We start from the raw sequence: 22,380 nt of genomic DNA, 5'->3' as shown, positions 1-22,380 counted from the left end.
GCAGCTGCTGCAAACTAGCCGACAACAAAAGCTAGCTAGCTAGCTAGACCATGGGAAAACTACTGCTTGCTATTGTGCAGTGACCTGTTGACAGAAGTTTCCATAAGTTTTGTAAAAATGGGTCCCACCCATTAAGTCAAAATGTGAATGGTTGATTCCACTGTCACTCAAAAATGTTGCCCTAATACAGTTGAATGGCAGATGCCTTTATCTAGCTTCTGATGGCCTAGCCAATGGCTGACTTAGCTAGCTAGATTTATCTCCCCAGAGACCAGCAAAGAAAAATCCTGATTGGATCTTTTTTTCTCTTCAGTGTTAACCCATTCCTTTCACCCAAAAAACTGAAGAGATTAAATCAGAACATTACTGAAAATAATAATGCAATTAGCATCATTATTATAATATTATTATAATCGTTATTTTATAAATCCTTAGCCCTTCTCTGAAGGTGTAGAAGGCCCATTGTTCCCCACTGTGTTTGGGTTAGTAATAATTTGTAGAGTGGCTCTATTTTCCCTCAGCATGCATTTTTTCACTATTCTGAATGTCTAAAGAATCCATATGTTGTTCTGAAATATGAACACAGAAATACTGGACATTTTGAACTCTTATCATGGTGGTGATTTGACAAAATTACAATCATGGTCTTGAATTGGATTTACACTTTTCTGGTCTTGGGCTTGCCTCGGTCTCTGACCCCTTGTCCCCCTCCCGGTCTCAGTCTTGACTCAGTCTCGCCAGTCTCCGGTCTTGGTCTTGACTCGGACTCGAATTGCTCCAGTCTTGCCTTGAATTGGTGTCGCTTTACGTGGTCTCGAACACAACACTGGACCCATGGGTTCAATCTCAGAAGTATTTACAACTCCAACAATAATATAGACAAATGTGAAGACAAACAATGACAAACTGTAATATATTACCCATGTCAAATGAAGTAAAATAAAACATTTGCATTGGAAATAAAGTGATGATAACAACCTTATGCACTCACCTCGAAGGCAGGATGTGAGTTAAATGAACAAAACCTTGAAAAATAGTCAAATTCTCTAGCTCCTTCCCCAATCCTTGCAGTTACCCCCACAAAATACACAAGAAAAAGAAAATAGCATGCATATCATTCATTAGTAGCAAATAAAATACATTCTTTCTAATAGTGCCCCCAAATCCCCAAGCTCCTTGCACCATGGAGCGGCAAATAAAGAACTGGGGAGAAAGATGCAAAAGGAAGCCGTCTCCCTCAAGTGCTTGTTAGGCCCAAATTATTATGGCGATGAATAATCTTAAAAATAAATAATGAAATAAATAAATAAAAAATAAACATTTATAGATCTAAGTATTATCAGAGGAGCTGCGGGTTTGTTTCCAAGCTCTCCGGGCCCGTTTGAAATCTGCCTTTGTTTTTCACTTTGATATTTAACTCCAAACCTATCCATCGTTTCACCTGATCCCTTGATAATGCTTCACCCACTTCCTCCTATATCCAACTTTTTAGCATGCCATGGCATTGCCGCCCTAATTGGTAATCATTATCATCATCTTTAACATTACTATTTTCCTTGCTTGCTTCCTCAAAATTCATTAACATACTGTATGGAGAACCAAGGAGATACTGTTCTGTGCGTACAGACAGAAGAGGAGAGAGATGGAAGAGAAAGACTGCGGAGAGACAGAGAGTCAGGGATGAAGAGAAAAAGAGCATGAGAGAAGTAGCGTGGTGGCCAGCTCCTCTCCTCACACCTCCCTCTCGTCTTCTCCAGGGGGACCCAGGATCCTGGCCTGCAGTGCAGGGACATCCCAGCCCTGAGCCCTAGTTTCAGTGTCCCCTCTACATCCCCCTGCAACCCCCGTCCCTGCCGCACCGCTTCGACATGGCTCCCCCTCCACGCTCCCCCCACAGCTCCCTGAGCCTCTGAGCGGCTCGCTCCATTCCGTTTCATCACACATCAAACAGGCCTGACGCGCTCCACGCTGTGCGGGCAGGACCCAGGGACAGCAACATCTGCACAGGGAGGTGTGTGGGGGACAACGGCCTCCGAAGGGGGGGTGGGGGTTTGGGGGATACGGCGAGTGCAGAGCAGATGTCACAGGGACCTGAACAGCAGGTTAGGGGTAGGCTGCAGGGAGAGCGAGAGGGACTGTCACCACCCACCCACCTCTAGCCAAGTCTAGAGAAAGAGAGAGGAGAGAGAGAGGGGTAGAGAGAGACCCCCCAGTCCTGTCACACACACCCCTCCCCTCCTGGCCCTCCAGCAAGTCCCCCCTCCCTCTGCCCCCTTTGACAGTACAATTAGGTAATTAGTCACCCCAACACTAATAAGCTAATCATTATCAGTGTGTTTTTTCTATTACGAAAGCCTTGTCTTCCATGGGCGCTCCCTGAAGGTGGGGGTCCTGTCGCGGAGCTGCGGTGTGGGGACACAGAGGTGGTGGGGTTCCTGTCACAGAGCTGCGCTGTGGGGACACAGAGGTAGCGGAGTAGAGATAGAGGCATGCAGGGCATTTGTCTCAGCACTCCCTGTGGCACAGAGAGATCCACCAGCACACATAAAGGCCACGCTTTAATGGAGACAGAGAGAATAATCTTTCTGGCCTCAGCCCCAGAGCTGAGGTGGGTTGAATATGATCTGCCTTGTGCAACACTGGCATTTCCCAACTTAGAACAAGTAGCAATCAGGAGCTCTCACTGTCAATGAGTCATCAAAGGGCTCTGTTGAAAATACAGTCAGTTCCAATTTTGGCACCCTTGATAAAGATGAGCAAAAAATACAATCAAATAAATAATACAAATACTGAGCTATATTGTATGTGTCACGGTTTCGGCCGAGGCTGCCTCTCTCCCTTGTTCGGGCAGGTTTCGGCGTTCGTCGTCTCCGGAATTCTAGCTGCCACCGCTGTATGTTTCATGTTCGTTTGCTTTTGTCTGTTTGTTTCCACACCTGTTTCTGTTTTGGCGTAATTAGTGTCCTATAAGTTTCTCGTTGTGTTTGTCTAGTGTTGTGTGTAATTATTTTCCGTCAGTTGTGTGTATTGCTCGGTTGAGCTTCTCTCCACTACGCTGGAGTATTTTCGCACCTGTTTGTGCGCAGTTACCATTGTCGCACCTGTTTGTGCGCTGTTACTTTTCGCCTTCGTGCGTATTTTTCGCCTTCGGGCAAAGTTGTCCTTTTGCCTTAGTTTGGGCAGTAATACAAGCCTTTGGAATATCGTTCTGAGTCCTGCGTTTGATTCCACCATTGCACCTACAGCACGCCCTGACAGAATTACACACCATCAATGGAATCAGCAGGAGCCGAAGCAGCCCAGACGAGACTGGAGGCCCAGGTTCGGGACCAACGAGATCAGATCCTGCAGATGGGGACCGCCCTGCAGGAGGTGATTTCCACCCTCCGAGGCTGGGGTACGCCTCCACCGCCTCCCTCCCTGCCAGCACCATCGGCCAGCCCGCCCATTCCAGCGCCGGAACCTCGAGGAGTCCGACTATCTCTCCCGAGGGCCTACGACGGAACCGCGGCTGGGTGTCAGGGATTCCTACTCCAGGTGGAGCTATACCTGGCCACAGTGCAACCCGGCACCTTCGGGGCATGAGAGCGTGTCCGCCCTGATCTCCTGCCTGGCCGGGAAAAGCGTTGGAGTGGGCCAACGCGGAGTGGAGGAAGATCGACGCCACGACGATTACCTACGACGAGTTCTCCCGCCGCTTCAGGGCGGTGTTTGACCATCCCCCGGAGGGGAAAGCGGCGGGGAGCGTCTGGTCTTCCTCCGGCAGGGGAGGAGGAGTGCCCAGGAATTCGCTCTCGAATTCCGTACTCTAGCGGCAGATGCAGGGTGGAATGATCGGGCCCTCATCGATCTATACAGATGTAGCCTACGAGAGGACGTCCGTCGGGGAGCTGGCTTGTAGGGACACCAGCCTCTCTTTCGACCAGCTGGTCGACATGTCCATCAGGCTGGATAACCTACTGGCTACCCGCGGATGTCCTGCGGAGGGTCCGTCCATTTCACCCTCCAGCGCCTCCGAGCCGTGTCCTATGGAGCTCGGGGGCGCTGGCGCTAGAGAGAGGAGGAGTCGGCAGGCTAGGGGGTCCATCCACTGCACCAACTGTGGTCGGGGAGGACACACCGCGGCTAGGTGCTGGGGATGGCCTCCTAGGGGAGATGACGACAGGTCCCGCACTGGGGATTCCCTCCAGGTGAGTAGGCGCCCCACTCACCCAGAGCTCACTGTTGCCCATTTTTGTATGCCTGTCAGTTTTCCACAGGTAGCACCTCATTCCCAGCATAAGGCGCTGGTAGATTCAGGCGCGGCTGGGAATTTTATTGATAAAAAGTTTTGTTTAGCGTTAGGGATTCCCCTTATTCCTGTTGATGTTCCTTTCCCCGTTCATGCCCTAGATAGTCGTCCGTTGGGTATGGGCTTAATCAGGGAAGTCACGGCGCCACTTAGGATGTGTGCGCAGGGGGATCATCAGGAGATGATTCAGCTGTTCCTGATTGACTCTCCTGCGTATCCGGTGGTGCTGGGCATGCCCTGGTTGAGTACCCATAACCCAGCTATTTCGTGGCAGGAGAGGGCTCTGATGGAGTGGTCTGCTCAGTGTGTGGGTAGATGTTTGGGCGTTTCCGTAGGGGCTACCTCGGTGGAGAGTCCAAACCAGGTGCCCGCATTGCACGTTCCACCTGAGTATGGGGATTTGGCTATTGCGTTTAGTAAGGCGAGGGCGACGCGGTTGCCACCCCATAGGCAGGGGATTGTGCGATAGACCTCCAGGCAGGAGCTGCGCTCCCACGGAGCCATGTGTATCCTCTGTCTCAGGAGGAGAAGAAAGCTATGGAGATTTACATAGACGAATCTCTGAGACAAGGATACATACGGCCTTCCACTTCCCCTGCGTCCTCGAGTTTCTTTTTTGTGAAGAAAAAGGATGGTGGTTTGCGCCCGTGCATCGATTACCGTGGTCTCAATCAGATTACGGTGAAGTATAGTTATCCACTCCCGCTGATTGCGACCATGACTGAGTCGTTGCATGGGGCGCGTTTCTTCACGAAATTAGATCTCAGGAGCGCGTACAACTTGGTGCGCATCAGGGAGGGTGATGAATGGAAAACAGCCTTTAGTACCACCTCGGGCCATTACGAGTATCTGGTCATGCCATACGGGTTGATGAACGCTCCGTCAGTTTTCCAATCATTCGTGGATGAGATCTTCAGGGACATGCAGGGGCAGGGGGTGGTGGTGTACATTGATGACATTCTCGTGTACTCGCCTACCCGTGTCGAGCATGTGGCCCTGGTGCGTAGAGTGTTGCGGAGGCTGGTGGAGCACGACCTGTATGTGAAGGCAGAGAAGTGTCTGTTTTTCCAGGAGTCGGTCTCCTTTTTGGGTTATCAGTTGTCTGCGTCAGGGGGTGAAGATGGAGGTAGACCGGGTGTCGGCCGTGCGTAATTGGCAAACACCAACCACTGTGAAGGAGGTGCAGCAGTTTTTGGGGTTTGCAAATTACTACAGGAGGTTTATCCGGGGTTTTGGACAGGTGGCAGCTCCCATCACGTCTCTGTTGAAGGGGGGTCCGGTGCGTCTGCAGTGGTCGGCCGAGGCGGACAGGGCGTTTGGGAGGCTGAAGGACCTGTTTACCTCGGCCCCGGTGCTGGCACATCCGGATCCCTCTTTGCCGTTCCAGGTAGAGGTGGACGCGTCGGAGGCCGGTTTAGGAGCCGTGCTTTCACAACGGTCTGGCGCGCCACCTAAACTCCGCCCTGTGCTTTTATTCCAAGAAGCTCAGTCCGGCGGAGCGGAACTATGACGTAGGGGACAGGGAGCTGTTAGCCGTGGTACAGGCTCTAAAGGTGTGGAGGCACTGGCTTGAGGGGGCTCAACACCCTTTCCTCATTTTGACGGACCACCGTAACCTGGAGTACATCCGGGCGGCGAGGAGGCTGAACCCTCGCCAGGCAAGATGGAGTATGTTCTTGACCAGGTTTACTTTTAAGATCACGTACATCCCTGGGTCACAGAATGGCAAGGCAGATGCGCTGTCTCGGCGGTATGACACGGAGGAGAGGTCCGTGGAGCCCACTCCCATACTGCCTGAGTCGTGTCTGGTGGCACCGGTAGTGTGGGAGGTCGATGCTGAACTCGAGCGGGCGTTACGCACCGACCCTAGTCCACCACAGTGCCCGGAGGGTCGGAAGTACGTTCCGCTCGAGGTTCGGGATCGATTGATCTATTGGGCTCACACGTCACCCTCCTCTGGACATCCGGGTATCGGCCGGACAGTGCACTGTCTTAGTGCCAAGTACTGGTGGCCCACGTTGGCAAGGGATGTGAGGGTTTATGTTTCCTCCTGCTCGGTGTGCGCCCAGTGTAAGGCGCCTAGACATCTACCTAGGGGTAAGTTGCTACCCCTGCCCGTTCCACAACGACCATGGTCCCACCTCTCAGTGGACTTTATAACAGACCTTCCCCTCTCCCAAGGGAATACTACCATCCTGGTCGTTGTGGACCGGTTCTCTAAGGCCTGTCGTTTGCTCCCCATGCCGGGTCTTCCTACTGCCCTACAAACTGCCGAGGCACTGTTTACCCATGTGTTCCGGCACTACGGGGTACCCGAGGACATTGTGGCTGATCGGGGTCCCCAATTCACCTCCAGAGTCTGGAGAGCGTTTATGGAGCGGTTGGGGGTCTCGGTGAGCCTCACCTCGGGTTACCACCCGGAGAGTAATGGGCAGGTGGAACGCGTAAACCAGGATGTGGGTAGGTTTCTCAGAACATACTGCCAGGACCGGCCGGAGGAGTGGTCAAGGTGCGTTCCCTGGGCCGAGATGGCCCAGAATTCCTTACGCCATTCCTCCACTAACCTAACTCCATTTCAATGTGTGTTAGGTTACCAGCCGGTTCTGGCACCCTGGCAGCAGAGCCAGATCGAGGCTCCTGCGGTGGATGAGTGGGCGCGGCGCTCGGAGGAGACTTGGAACGCTGCACACGTCCACCTGCAGCGGGCCCTCCGACGTCAGAAGGCGAGCGCTGATCTCCACCGCAGTGAGGCACCGGTGTACGCACCTGGTGATCGAGTCTGGCTCTCTACCAGAAACCTGCCCCTCCGCCTGCCCTGTCGGAAACTGGGTCGGCGGTTTGTAGGGGCCATTTAAAGTCCTGAGAAGGTTGAACGAGGTATGTTATAGATTACAGCTACCTGTGGAGTATAAGTGTATTAACCCCTCGTTCCATGTGTCCCTTCTCAGGCCGGTGGTAGCGGGCCCACTCCAAGAAAATTAGATCTTGGAGACTCCTCCGCCCCGTTGGACATCGAGGGGCACCGGCGTACTCCGTGAGATCCATCTTGGATTCGAGACGTCGGATGGGGGGTCTCCAGTATCTGAGTGGAGTGGGAGGGGTACGGTCCGGAGGAGCGGTGCTGGGTGCCGAGGAGAGACGTTTTGGACCCGTCGCTCCTGACGGAATTCCATCGGGGGCATCCGACGCGCCCTGCTCCGCGTCCTCCTGGTCGTCCCCGAGGCCGGAGTCGGCGCACGTCTGGAGCCGCGCGTCAAGGGGGGGGTACTGTCACGGTTTCGGCCGAGGCTGCCTCTCTCCCTTGTTCGGGCAGGTTTCGGCGTTCGTCGTCTCCGGAATTCTAGCTGCCACCGCTGTATGTTTCATGTTCGTTTGCTTTTGTCTGTTTGTTTCCACACCTGTTTCTGTTTTGGCGTAATTAGTGTCCTATAAGTTTCTCGTTGTGTTTGTCTAGTGTTGTGTGTAATTATTTTCCGTCAGTTGTGTGTATTGCTCGGTTGAGCTTCTCTCCACTACGCTGGAGTATTTTCGCACCTGTTTGTGCGCAGTTACTTTTCGCCTTCGTGCGTATTTTTCGCCTTCGGGCAAAGTTGTCCTTTTGCCTTAGTTTGGGCAGTAATACAAGCCTTTGGAATATCGTTCTGAGTCCTGCGTTTGATTCCACCATTGCACCTACAGCACGCCCTGACAGTATGCTCCAAAAAATTGGGAAATTATATTATTTTATACTAATAACGTTTCTCAGAGAAGAGATTTTGTTTAACAAGTAATATTTTTTCCCCCCAAAAAGATAGGGGTTAAAATTATTGGCACCCCTGTTTTCAATACCTTTCAATACCTTACATTGTGAGGATAATGGCACTGAGCCTTTTTATCAAATGTTTTATGAGATTGGAGAACACATTGGGAGAGATCTTAGAACATTCCTCCATGCAAAATATTTCCAGATCCTAGATATCCTTCGTCTGCACTTATGGACTGCCAACTTCAATTCATACCACAGGCTTTCAATGGGGTTTAAATCACATCAACGTTTATTCATTGCGTACACATATTTGCAGGTGTTATAGCAGGGATCATGTACGGAAACTGAGATGGCCATTGCAATATGTTGATTTTGTGGCTTTTGATGCACTGTAAAATAGGCAAGTTATCCAATTGCTTATTCACCGTTATTCTGTGAGTTGAGTGGACTTCAAATGGACAAGAATTTGAGCTAATGTGTTAAAGTTTGTTCACTGCTTGAAGTGAGCTGAATTTGAAAAAGCTTGTTGAGTAAAATGACAAATTCATGTTTTCCTTTGGAAGGCAACACTGTAGGCTTTAGGTTGGTTCAGCTATATGCCCAAATGTTGAATTGTACGTTTTTTTAACAGTGTGTGTTCTTGGGGTTGTCTTGCTGGAAGATCCACTTGCAGCCAAGTTTCAGCCTCCTGGCAGAGGCAACCAGGTTTTTGGCAAAAATGTCCTGGTACTTGGTAGAGTTCATAATGCCGTTGACCTTAACAAGGGCCCCAGGACCAGTGGAAGCAAAATAGCCCCATAACATCAAAGATCCACCACCATATTTTACAGTAGGTACGGGGTTATTTTATGCATATGCATCCTTCTTTCAAGGCCAACCCCCCCACTGGTGTGTGTGGCCAAAGAGCTCTATTTTCATGTCATCTGACCATAGCACCGGTTCCAGTCCAAGTGCCAATGCCTTTTAGCAAACTCCAGACGTTTACATTTGTTGGATGACATGAAAATAGAGCTCTTGGGCCATGCACACCAGTGATGGGTTTGGCGTTGTCAGTGCTAGTAAGAAAATAAAAGTGACAGTGTTAGAGCAAGAAAGGCATTGGGTAGAGGTAGGTTTTCAGATGTTCTTGGAAGATTGTCAGGGACTTAGCTGTCCTGACGTTAGGGGGAAGCTTGTTCCACCATTTGGGGCCCAGAACAGAGAAGAGGTTTGACTGGGATTATTTTCAGAAATAACCACAAGCCTTTGGTCTCGATTTAGTTTTTCTTTCTATGCCTCTTCTACTAAATGTTCACCACTTCTATAACCAAACTAAATCTTGCTATGTGATTCAGTTTGGATTTCGCAGCTACAATTTCTGGGCTCATGATGGGAGTGATTAGGCTCTGAGCCCACTTGTTTACAGAGGAATGTAGGCTACTGTATCTAATCCTGAAAGTTTGGGAAGCCCTGGCCATGCTGCTCAATGGGCATGAAGGGCAAAGCTGCTTGACTGACCTTTCCCCAAAGGTCAGAGCCAGAGAGACCAGCCAAATATCCCCCCTTCCCTTCTCTTCCCTCCATCCCTCCATTTCTCCTCATCTCTCCTCCACAGATGAAATTACAAAGAACGTTCAACTTTGCCACAACACCATCCTCCTCTCCCGATTCTGTTCGTTTTGTTTCCTGTATTTGTCTGGTGGAGTTGTGGCCCCCCACGGTGCACGCAGAGACAGCCGTTGTGTTGTCTCATTACCATTCACATTTATTTTGTCACACAGTGAAGCGCTGGCTCCAAACAGCTGTTTTCCATGGCAGAATAAATAAGGGTTTGTTCTTCTCACACAGAGGCAGTGATTCTTAACTATCAAGACAAGCATCGAACCTCAGAGAGAGAGAATGAATGGTTGTTGTGGACACTTACTATCTTTCTCCTCAATAACAAACCAGCACATATGGTGCACAAGTGCAAGTGTATGTGTATTGTGGGCAGCAACCTTTATTAGATACAGCAACATATAGCTGGTAAGGGCACTATGGCACATTATCACAGTGTGGGTAATGAGAGATAACTTCCTCACCACGGAGGTAGCGAGTGCATTGCGAGTCAGTCCACCACCACCCCATGCATTTTTTATCAGTCGCAATTACTCAGAGGCTGTTGATATTTCCCATTCATTGTATTTGGAAAAATGTACATGAAATGACCAGAAGCCAGCTGTAGGGGCTAGCGGCTAGCAGCAGCACACTAAATAACAGGTCCCTGACAACATTCTGGGGATTTACTAATGACTAGGCTGCTTGTCAGGAAGGAGGGCTAGTCAGTTACATTTAAGCTACAGTATATAGGCTATTGTAAATTCTCCTCACTCCTCCTCACGTCTGAAGTTTGAAGACTTTCCTCAATCAATATATTCTCTAAGAGAGAGATTTAAATTTACACAATAGATACCTGGAGTAAAGTGGGGGAGGGTCATGCTTTTTCAATTTTAGTCCAGGGGAGGGTCATTTAATTTGTAATCGATTAAATGTCATATTGCTCAGGGTTTGAGAATTAGTTGCTTATTATCGTATCTCATGTGTGCCCAATGATGCCCCTCATCTCTGATTCTCTGCTGGGTGCGCAATATCAAGTGCGTATATCAAGGCCTCAATAAAATATCATAGCCTATACTATAGGCTATAGGCCTAGGCTATACGAAGAGCATGCTCAGAGAAGCACAGGGCAAAGTTATATTTCTAAGAAATATGATAGATTCATACAGCGCTTTTATTATAATGGAAATCTTTTCACCCCCCTTGTCTGCGGTGGTCTGCGAATCCACAATCTTCTGGCTACTTTGCCATGTAATGCTTACAAAACGAAGAACAGTTTCTAAACTGCATATCTAAGGCTCTGGTCTGTCCTAGGAGTGAGGGTAAATGGTAGGCATGTTCTCTGCTATCCACTTTGTTTTAATTATTATTTTGGGTACAGGGGAGGGTCACTTTTCTTTTAAGCGTTCAGGGAGGGTCAGGAAAAAATACATTTTACTGAAGGGAGGGCCATCCATTTTCATTTCAGAGAGATTAGATTTTATCCAGGTATCCCTCATTATAAATAATGTACAGTCCCTAAACTGAACATTGCTAAGAGCTTCTCTTAGATTCAGTTACTAGTACTTGTAGTGCATTAAGGTTGATTTATTGTGATAATTAAGTGGTGTTCAATCTCTCCCTCAGTGTGTGATAGGAAAGGGAGGAGGTGGGTGGGGACTGTCAGGCAGACCTCTGCTCTGATAGGGCGAGAACAGGTCAGATTCAGCCATCGCTCTGAGAGTTGCCTGTTGTGATTGACAAGTACAAAGAGACATCAGAGAGTTCTCCTGGTGGAGCTCCATGTCTTTATGTAGATAAATACTTATTTTTTTTAATAAACAGATAACTACTATCAGGCTTTTAGCCTGAGGCAATAGCATCATTACTAGATTAAACAAAACAATCATCTTCAAAAGTAGAAAAAGTAAATTGTCTTAATCGTCATAATTATTTAACTCTGGGACAAAGCAATGCCCTGAATTCATTAGGGAACCACGAAAAGCAACATGGGCAGAATTTAATGACAGCAAATTCTTTAAACAGAAACAGTTAGACACCAGACGGATGATGATTATTCTTGATGACAGATTAGTGCTACTGACAGAACACCTATCCATTATGCCTTTACTGTGGTTTCAAGCACGTCATATTTGAGGGGTGGATTACAAAACCTGCCCAAAACCGGCCCACAGGGACAGCCCTTATTCCCTGAGCAGCCTACCAGTGAAGAAACCAAAGGTAGTATTCTGGAGGGAATTCCACAGAAGAATGCAAGAGAAAACAGACAGGGAATAAATTGAATCCCATAGAGTGCGCAAAATTTTCAAATAAATCCCATTGTCTTTGAAATTCAAATGAGCCGATAGTCTTCCATCCAATAACTAAGATGTGTAGCAATCAAAACCCATTGAACTGCTGTTGGACTGCACTCGGATTGTAGTCCTTTCACACATGTTTTACCTTTGAAACAGATAATGTATTGCAGCAAATGGCAGGGCAGGGAAGTGAGCCCAAGTCACTGCCATGAAAGGCAAACACCCTACGCATCACGCCAACCCAGTTGGTGGGAATTGTAATGTAGCTTATATAGTGAGGATTGCCACACTGCCCCCTCCGAACGGGAAGGCACGTCCCTGTGTTTCGCCCTACCGAAGCCCCCTCAGATGGCCTCACGGCCACCATCCCATTTCTTAAACCAATGTAGCGAACTAAGGGGAACCTGGGTCGTTTACGTGAAAGGCAAACACCCTACGCATCGCGCCAGTAGGGTTAACCCACTTGGTGGAAACTGTAACGTGGCAGCTCATATATCTTTTCACGCAATAAACTGACCAGTAAAGCTTCAACTCTCATATCTGTAAGCCCAATGCAACTTCACTTAAACACATGACTACCCTTAAATTGATTATCAAATCTCCCCCTTTTGACCTTCACCCTTGCTGCGGTTCCAAACATCACATATTGATGCTGATAACTATCTGTTTACTCCTCATATGCCTCCACTCCTTCTCAGCTGCAGGAGAGGAGCATCGTTTGCCCCGAGGCAATCACCAGGGCCCGGCTTGTTCCAGACTTTGATCATCGTTCAGTCAGAGGATTAACATACGCACGCTCTCTTCCTCCCGTTTGTCACCGCGCCTCATCATAAATCTATGGGATGAGCCCCATGAATCAATGGCCGTCTCTTGTTCAACATGGATCCTAATGGTGGATGGATGTCTGTGGGTAAAACTGTGTTTATTAAAACTCTGTGGCTGATTCATTACGCCGCCTCTCATCCACATGCATGCCAAGTCGATGAAAAGCAAATAATGGATATGAATATTATCAAAATGTATATGTGGGACGATGCGAGAGAACAATCTGAAATTATACTGTAAATACTTTATACTATTTCTTAGAACACAGCGTACATTCAAACAGACAAAGCAAAAAGCAAATTAAGTCAACAGTTTTCTAAGTGTTCATGCTGGCTAAAATGGGACTACTATAAAAGACACTGCAGTGCAGGGCTGCATCTGGCTCTCTGTCATGCCAGCCCTAGCTGTGAAGTAAGTGTACAAATTGCAGTGAAATGGGCCTACTACAGTCTCTACAGTTTGTCTGCACTAGCTAGGGGAACTAATTTAAGGGCTGGGGCTTTTGGGAAGAGCTGAGAATGCAGCCTGATAGGCTGAATGGCTGTGGAAGTGGGACACAGTGTCCTATGGTGGGGGGGGGTACACCTACAATCCCCACTAGCTGAGCTGATATTGCCACGCTTATTACGACCTAATTAGACATTAGCTAAGGTGACTATTTGCCCATCATCCTGCCCTAAATACCATAAATGATCTCATGGTCAACCTTTTGGGTATCATGTGAAAAGGCAGCCTCTATAGTCAGGGGTGAACTGGCCATCTGGCATTTCAGTCAAATGTGTTAGAAATGCCAGGGCCAATTTTTGGTCTCAGTCTGTCCCTGTCTATAGGTCATAACACAATTAACCATGGCTATTGATTCACATGAGCATCACTTCCATTGAGCCTTGCAATGGAGCCTCAAAAAATGCAATGAAATAAGAATTTCCAGGTAGCTGGGCCGCATGCAGTGAATGAAAATAAAGTAACAACATGAGCCAAGGTTTGGCTGCAGATTCCAGGTAACGAGCAGCCCAAACTGTACGAGTTCTCATCCTCATCAACCTGCAGGTCTGAACTGAGCAATGAGCAGAGCGACCTGCAAGGTGCTGGAGCCCAGGCCCTATTAATACTGGAGCCCAGCTTGCAGTAAGGATACATGTTTTCTTGTTGTGGAAAAACCAATCGGCACGCCCGACAGTGATAACATCAGATGTGAGCTGGGCGGGGTGACATAGGGATGCCCCACTGTTTCCTGCACAGCAGAGGTGAGGCCAGCTCTACAGACAAACATCAGACAGGCCATGACAGATCTCCCCGTGACCTTCTCCACTGCCCTGTCTCCTGCTCTCTCCTTTTATTTGGGGTTGATGTGGGAGCACGGATAGTCAAATATCCATCATGGTGTGCTCCGTAAAATTCTCTCTCCAGGTTTGAGAGGTGATTATAGACCCAGGCCCAGCTGATGCAGACAGTGTTGTGTGTGTGTCTCAGATGCTGCTACCCAATATGTTCCAATCATCCAGAGACAGACATCCCAAAGAGAATGACTAGAGGGAAATATATCTAAAATAGGCCATGGAAACACTGAGAATAATGCATATGAAATCCAATCATAAAAATTATAATGATTTGGATCCATCCATCCAACCAACCCCCTTTCCCTTGCTGGCCTTCTGTTGAAGAGGCTCCAGAATTCCCAATAAGATGCAGCTAGATTCCAAGTGTTTGCAATAGGGGCTCCCGAGTGGCGCAGCAGTCTAAGGCACTGCATCTCAGTGCTTGAGGCGTCACTACAGACCCCCTGGTTCGATTCCAGGCTGTATCACAACCGGCCGTGATTGGAAGTCCCATAGGGCGGCGCAGAATTGGCCCGGTCGTCCGGGATTGGCCGGTGTAGGCCATCATTGTAAATAAGAATTTGTTCTTAACTGACTTGCCTAGTTAAATAAAGGTTAAATAAATAACAAATATGAATGGGCTGTTATTAATTAAGGTTGTGGGTAGAGTTTTTGAAAGGGGCTCCAGAGTGCAAAGCGGTGTGAATCTTGGCGCTGACCTGGCCCAGCGGGGGTACTCGCTGCGTCTTTGAGGAGGGGGGAGGATAGAGGGGGGCAGAAGGGAGCGGGGCGAAGTTGTGGGGGCTGGCTCCATGCCGGCAACCAGGCCTGCCACGTCTGTGTGCCTGCTTTGAAGTGTCACCTTGAGGGAAGAGCCGATGGCCGGGAAGCAGGGAGGGCGGGAGCCGCAGAAAGGAGTGGCACTGTTGGCATTGCCAGACACTGCGTTTTTAATATTACATGGGCTCCCGTCCATCTCTCTACACACACAGGACATTCCTTCTGCTTGATTTAGTTTGAAAGTAGATCTTTGGGTTTTTTTCTCCTCTCCATGCTGTGGCTCAACACCTGTGCTGGTTTTGTGTCCACTCTGGCCTGAACAAATGTCAAGCTCTCAAAACGGCATAATATTATGCAGCATAACAGCACATGATTAATAATGTATGACTAGGTGCTTACAGTGAGGGAAAAAATTATTTGATCACCTGCTGATTTTGTACATTTGCCCACTGACAAAGAAATGATCAGTCTATAATTTTAATGGTAGGTTTATTTGAACAGTGAGAGACAGAATAACAACAACGAAACCTCACCTCATGGAGTTGCAATGATCATGAGAACGGTGAGGAATTAGCCCAGAACTACACGGGAGGATCTTGTCAATGATCTCAAGGCAGCTGGGACCATAGTCACCAAGAAAACAATTGGTAACACACTACGCCGTGAAGGACTGAAATCCTGCAGCGCCCGCAAGGTCCCCCTGCTCAAGAAAGCACATATACAGGCCCGTCTGAAGTTTGCCAATGAACATCTGAATGATTCAGAGGAGAACTGGGTGAAAGTGTTGTGGTCAGATGAGACCAAAATCGAGCTCTTTGGCATCAACTCGCCGTGTTTGGAGGAGGAGCTGCCTATTACCCCAAGAACACCATCCCCACCGTCAAACATGGAGGTGGAAACATTATGCTTTGGGGGTGTTTTTCTGCTAAGGGGACAGGACAACTTCACCGCATCAAAGGGACGATGGACGGGGCCATGTACCGTCAAATCTTGGGTGAGAACCTCCTTCCCTCAGCCAGGGCATTGAAAATGGGTCGTGGATGGGTATTCCAGCATGACAATGACCCAAAACACACAGCCAAGGCAACAAAGGAGTGGCTCAAGAAGAAGCACATTAAGGTCCTGGAGTGGCCTAGCCAGTCTCCAGACCTTAATCCCATAGAAAATCTGTGGAGGGAGCTGAAGGTTCGAGTTGCCAAACGTCAGGTTCGAAACCTTAATGCCTTGGAGAAGATCTGCAAAGAGGAGTGGGACAAAATCCCTCCTGAGATGTGTGCAAACCTGGTGGCCAACTACAAGGAACGTCTGACCTCTGTGATTGCCAACAAGGGTTTTGCCACCAAGTACTAAGTCATGTTTTGCAGAGGGGTCAAATACTTATTTCCCTCATTAAAATGCAAATCAATTTATAACATTTTTGACATGCGTTTTTCTGGATTTTTTTGTTGTTATTCTGTCTCTCACTGTTCAAATAAACCTAACATTAAAATTATAGAGTGATCATGTCTTTGTCAGTGGGCAAACGTACAAAATCAGCAGGGGATCAAATACTTTTTTCCCTCACTGTATATTCTGATCAATAGATGTACAGTATTTCTACAATAACTTGATAGTAGGCTTGAACCAAGCATGTAAGTTGGGTGCAGAGGCAACATCACGGACTAGAAATCTATACTGAACAAAAATATAAACGCAACATGCAACAATTACAGTAACAGTTCATATAAGGAAATTAGTCAATTGAAATAAATTCCTTAGGCCCTAATCTATGGATTTCACATGACTGGGAATACAGATATGCAACTGTTGGTCACAAATAGCTTTAAAAAAAAGTAGGGGCGTGGATCAGAAAACCAGTCAGTATCTGGTGTGACTGCCATTTGCCTTATGCAGCATGACACATATCCTTTGCATATAGTTGATCAGGCTGTTGATTGTGGCATGTGGAATGTTGTCCCAATCCTCTTCAATGGCTGTGCGAAGTTTCTGAATATTGGTGGGAACTGGAACACTTTGTAGTACACATTGATCCAGAGCATCCCAAACATGCTCAATGGGTGACATGTCTGGTGAATATGCAGGCCATGGAAGAACCGGGACATTTTCAGCTTCCAGGAATTGTGTACAGATCCTTTGCGACATGGGGCCATGCATTATCATGCTGAAACAGGAGGTGATGGTGGCAGATGAATGGCAAGACAATGGGCCTCAGGATCTTGTCACGGTATCTCTGTGCATTGTAATTGCCATCAATAAAATGCAACTGTGTTCGTTGTCCATAGCTTATGCCTGCCCATACCATAACCCCACCGCCACCATGGGGCACTTTGTTCACAACGTTGACATCAACAAACCACTCGACCACACGACGCCGTACACGTGGTCTGCGGTTGTGAGGCCGGTTGGACCTACTGCAAAATTCTCTAAAACGACATTGGAGGCGGCTTATGGTAGAGAAATTAACATTAAATTATCTGGCAAAAGCTCTGGTGGACATTCCAGCAGTCAGCATACCAATTGCACGGTCCCTCAAAACTTGGGACATCTGTGGCATTGTGTTGTGTAACAAAACTGCACATTTTAGAGTGGCCTTTTATTGTCCCCAACACAAGGTGCACCTGTGTAGTGATCATGCTGTTTAATCAGCTTCTTGATATGCCACACCTGTTATCTTGGCAAAGGAGAAATGCTCATTAACAGGGACGTAAACAAATATGTGCACAAAATTTGAGAGAAAAAGCTTTTTGTGGTGTGGAAAAATTCTGGGATCTTTTATTTCAGCTCATGAAACATGGGACCAACACTTTACATGTTGCGTTTATATTTTTGTTCAGTGTACTTATTAGTTGGAGATAACTTGAATTAAGGGGTGTACACTCCATTTGATAATGCTGCTATCATAAACTAAATCTATTTCAGTGATGCTAATTGCTAAGCTAATGTTACTCACTTGCCCATATAATTGCTTTTTTAATGAAAAGTCAGTATCATTAGGGGAAAAACACATCCTTTCAAAATCTTTTAGCAATCTTCCCATGTCCCTCCCTCCTGTGAAGACTCAGTGTTGTAGAGCACACCAGAATATCAAGCACTGTGTCAGTCATTACACTGGCAGTGTGCTGCGGGAGAGTGAAGAGAGCTTCTCTGTATGAGGGGAGTTTAACAGAGAATGAGGAAAGAGGTGTTTTGAAGTGAGAAAAAAATAAAATAACTTTCTACCCACTTTAACAACCATCCCAGTTCACAAATAGCAGTTTTAACTCCCCTGATTAGCTCTGACATCTGCAGCCCTTCATCTTTCCCTCCATCTTGTTTTTAAAAATCACATTAACCCAAACGGGCATCCTTTAATGGCCTCTTTTTTAGGAAAGCTGAAAGAGGAAAGATAATTAAAATAATTAAACCATAGGGATTGGCCTGTGCATGCTCCTCTTCTCCTCTCTCTCTCTTTTATTTTCTTCTCTCCTTTTTAAAGTTTTGAATCTGCTTTGCTTACTGATTCAAGAGAGACAGAGAGAGAGAGAAAGAGAGATAGAGAGGGGAAGCCTCACCACCCTCATTTAATTGCATTAACTCTCCTCTCAGAGGTCCAATTTTTCCTTCCAAAAACAGCAACCAATGTAGAGTCTGATGTGGAGGTGTATATCAGCTGTCTAAATGTGATAGTGGGGGAAGGGCACATGTTATAAACAGACTTTATAGCGCATATTTATTTTGTCTATTTTAGGGTGTTTTGCGTAAGGCCTTACATTTAAAAAATGAAAAAGTATTTTCTTTAATCATTATTTATTCATGGACTTTTAAGCTTTTAATGAGGACAAATGAAGCCGTTTTCAACAGTGTCAGTATGTAGTATGCTTACCAAAAATGTTCTGGTTTAGCATTTTTCATTCAGTGTGTGACCATGTGGAATAAACACAAACATTTAAATAGAACTAGGCTTTTGAAAGGGAAACTTAAAATGATCATGATTTTAACTTGATCCTGCATAAATTCCTTATCTTAAATATTTCCCCTATAAAATCTTATCAGATTCAAATCATGATACTTACAGCTGCACAGTATTTTCTGTCTCTAAATTAGATTTAAATGAATGTAGATTATTGCAATAATTTAAGGGAAAAGCTCAAATTAATAAAACTTTGAGTTTGATGTCCAGTGCAATTGACAGAATGAACCATTTCAAACTCATTACTATAATAGGATAGAATGTTGTCAAGTGCCTATAGACTTTCAAACGACGTATTACTTGAGGAAACCCTTCTTCTGGGCTGCTTCAAATAATATGTGTCATTAAATATGTCATTATGATATTATTAGGAAAAGGAGGACTGATAAGTATTGCAAAGTTATAACTTTACTGGCCACATGAATCTAACAGTTGGATAATATTGAGGAGATAGTTGCTGTAAAAGAGAGAGATGTGTTCGCCTGTATTTATGGATTAATTGGCTGCGTTTACACAGGCAGCCCATTCTGATATTTTTTTCACTAATTAGTCTTTTGACCAATCAGATCAGCTCTGAAAAATATCTGATGTGAAAAGACCTGATGTGATTGGTCAAAATACCAATTAGTGGGAAAAAGATCAGAATTGGGCTTCCAGTGTAAATGCAACTATGTCTGCCTGCAATTTTATACATACATATTTTCTGTTGCTTAAACTAGCACCCCTGTATTAACTTATTTAGAAACATCTGCAATGTAGTGTATAATTGAGGTTTGGAAATTAAGGGAGGCAGGTAGCCTAGCGGTTAAGCGCATTGGGCCAGAAACCGAAAGGTCACTGGTTTAAATCCCCGAGCTGACTAGGGGAAAAATCTGATGACGTACCCTTGAGCAAGGCACTTAACCCTAATTGCTCCTAAAAATCATTCTGGATAAGAGTGTTTACTAAAATGTAACTATGTGTAAGAATCAATGTAGCAAAGTAATACCCTGCATTACAGCTATATTTCTGGAAATTGTTATGAAATAACTCAAATTTTACAAATTTTCTCTCTAAAAAAATGTTTATCCACAGGACTTTACTGTTGGCAAGAGATAGACATTCTCCTTAGAGCCCAATTCTAACTTTGCATAACCTGCTGTCTTTTTCTCTGCAACACTTTTCTTCATTCAGATCATTTTCACAGGGCTTCATTTCAAGTTGGCAAAGAGAAAATAATCCCTTTGCTGGAAATACTTCATATTTATATTTAAATTTTCATGGAATCTTTGAGAACATTGAGGAGCAATTTCACATTTGCACTGACATCTAATTTCTCAAGAAAAGTCTGAAATCACAAATTGCCAAGGATTCCCTCTGTGCCCAATTATCCTGCATCAATTTCCCTGACCCCGTGGAGTACTGGTGAATTAATCATACCACTTTTTTTTTGACTCACTCATGAAATACATAGGCACACGTTTGATAAACTAATCATACTTGCTCAGTTATACCCACAATGATTCCTTTCCTTTCACAAACTGATATAATTTAGGAGCAAGTAGCATTAACCCAGGGAACTGAGCTTTGTCGACGACACGCATACACACAATATCTGCATATAACGGTCACTATTCATTTTATGGCTTTGCCCAATATATTAATTAATCCGAAATTTACAAAATAAAACAGTTTCAGGTAATAGGAAGGAGAGGAATTTAGAACTATTTGGTGCTTAGGAAATAGGCAGAATGGACAGACAAACTACACTGAACAAAAATATAAACGCAACATGTAAAGTGTTGGTCGCATGTTTCATGAGCTGAAATAAAAGATCCCAGAAATGTTCCATACGCACAAAAAGCTTATTTCTCTTAACTGTTGTGCACAAATGTGTTTACATCCATGTTAGAGAGCATTTCTCTTTTCCCAAGATAATCCATCCACCTGACAGGTGTGGCATATCAAGAACCTGATTAAACAGCATGATCATTACACAGGTTCACCTTGTGCTGGGGAAAATAAAAGGCCACTCTAAAATATGCAGTTTTGTCACACAACACAATGCCAGATGTCTCAAGTTTTGAGGGAGTGTGTAATTGGCATGCTGACTGCTGGAATGTCCACCAGAGCTGTTGTATGATAATTGAATGTTAATTTCTCTACCATAAGCCACCTCCAAAGTCATTTTAGAGAATTTGGCAGTACATAAAAACGGCCTCACAACCGCAGACCATGTGTATGGCGTCGTGTGGGCGAGCGGTTTGCTGATGTCAGTTGTGAACAAATCAAATCAAATCGTATTTGTCACATACACGTGTTTAGCAGATGTTATAGCGGGTGTAGCGAAATGCTTGTGCTTCTAGCTCCGACAGTGCAGTAATATCTAACAAGTAATATCTAACAATTTCACAACATATACCCAATACACACAAAACTAGTAAGGAATGGAATTTAAGAATATATACATATATGGACAAGCAATGACAGAGCGGCATGGACTAAGATACAATATATAATATTATAGAATAGAATGCAGTATATACATATGAGATGAGTAGTGCAAGATATGTAAACATTATTAAAATGACTTGTGTTCCATTTCTTAAAGTGGCCAGTGATTTCAATAGGCAGCAGCAGCCTCTAATGTGCTAGTGATGGCTATTTAACAGTCTGAATGCCTTGAGATAGAAGCTGTTTTTCATTCTCTCTGTCCCAGCTTTGATGCACCTGTACTAACCTCGCCTTCTGGATGATAGCGGGGTGAACAGGCAGTGGCTCGGGTGGTTGATGTCCTTGATGATCTTTTTGGCCTTCCTGTGACATCGGCAGACCGCACCACCCTCTGGAGAGCCCAGCTTTTGCGGGCGGTGCAGTTGCCGTACCAGGCGGTGATACAGCCCAACAGGATGCTCTCAATTGTGCATCTGTAAAGGTTTGTGAGGGTTTTAGGTGCCAAGCCAAATTTCTTCAGCCTCCTGAGGTTGAAGAGGCTCCGTTGCGCCTTCCTCACCACACTGTCTGCGTGGGTGGACCATTTCAGTTTGTCGGTGATGTGTACGCCAAGGAACTTGAAGCTTTCCACCTTCTCCACTGCGGTCCCGTCGATTTGGATAGGGGGGTGCACCCTCTGCTGTTTCCTGAAGAACAGAGTGCCCCATGGTGGCGGTGGGGTTATGGTATGGGCAGGCATATGCTACGGACAACAAACACAATTGCATTTTATCGATGGCAATTTGAATGCACAAAAATACCATGACTAGATCCTGACGGCCATTGGGATGTCCATTTTTTTAAGGTATCTGTGACCAACAGATGTATATCTGTACTCCCAGTAATTTGAAATCCATAGATTAGGGCCTAATAAATATATTTTAATTGGCTGATATCCTCATTTGAACTGTAACTCAGTAAAATATTTGAAAATGTTGCATGTTGTGTTTATATTTTTGTTCAGTATATTTCAGCAAGGTTGAAGTGTTATATGTTTGAGCTAGTTTGATACATGGCTAGTATATTCTATACTGTGTATTTTTGTACCACTAACCATTTCATAGATTTGACGAGTAATAATGCAACTGATAAATAACATAAATTGCACATTTTCTATATATATTGTA

The sequence above is a fragment of the Coregonus clupeaformis genome, chromosome 27, assembly GCF_020615455.1.
Source record: "Coregonus clupeaformis isolate EN_2021a chromosome 27, ASM2061545v1, whole genome shotgun sequence".
Lineage (NCBI taxonomy): Eukaryota > Metazoa > Chordata > Actinopteri > Salmoniformes > Salmonidae > Coregonus > Coregonus clupeaformis.
This window is presented reverse-complemented; position numbering follows the sequence as displayed.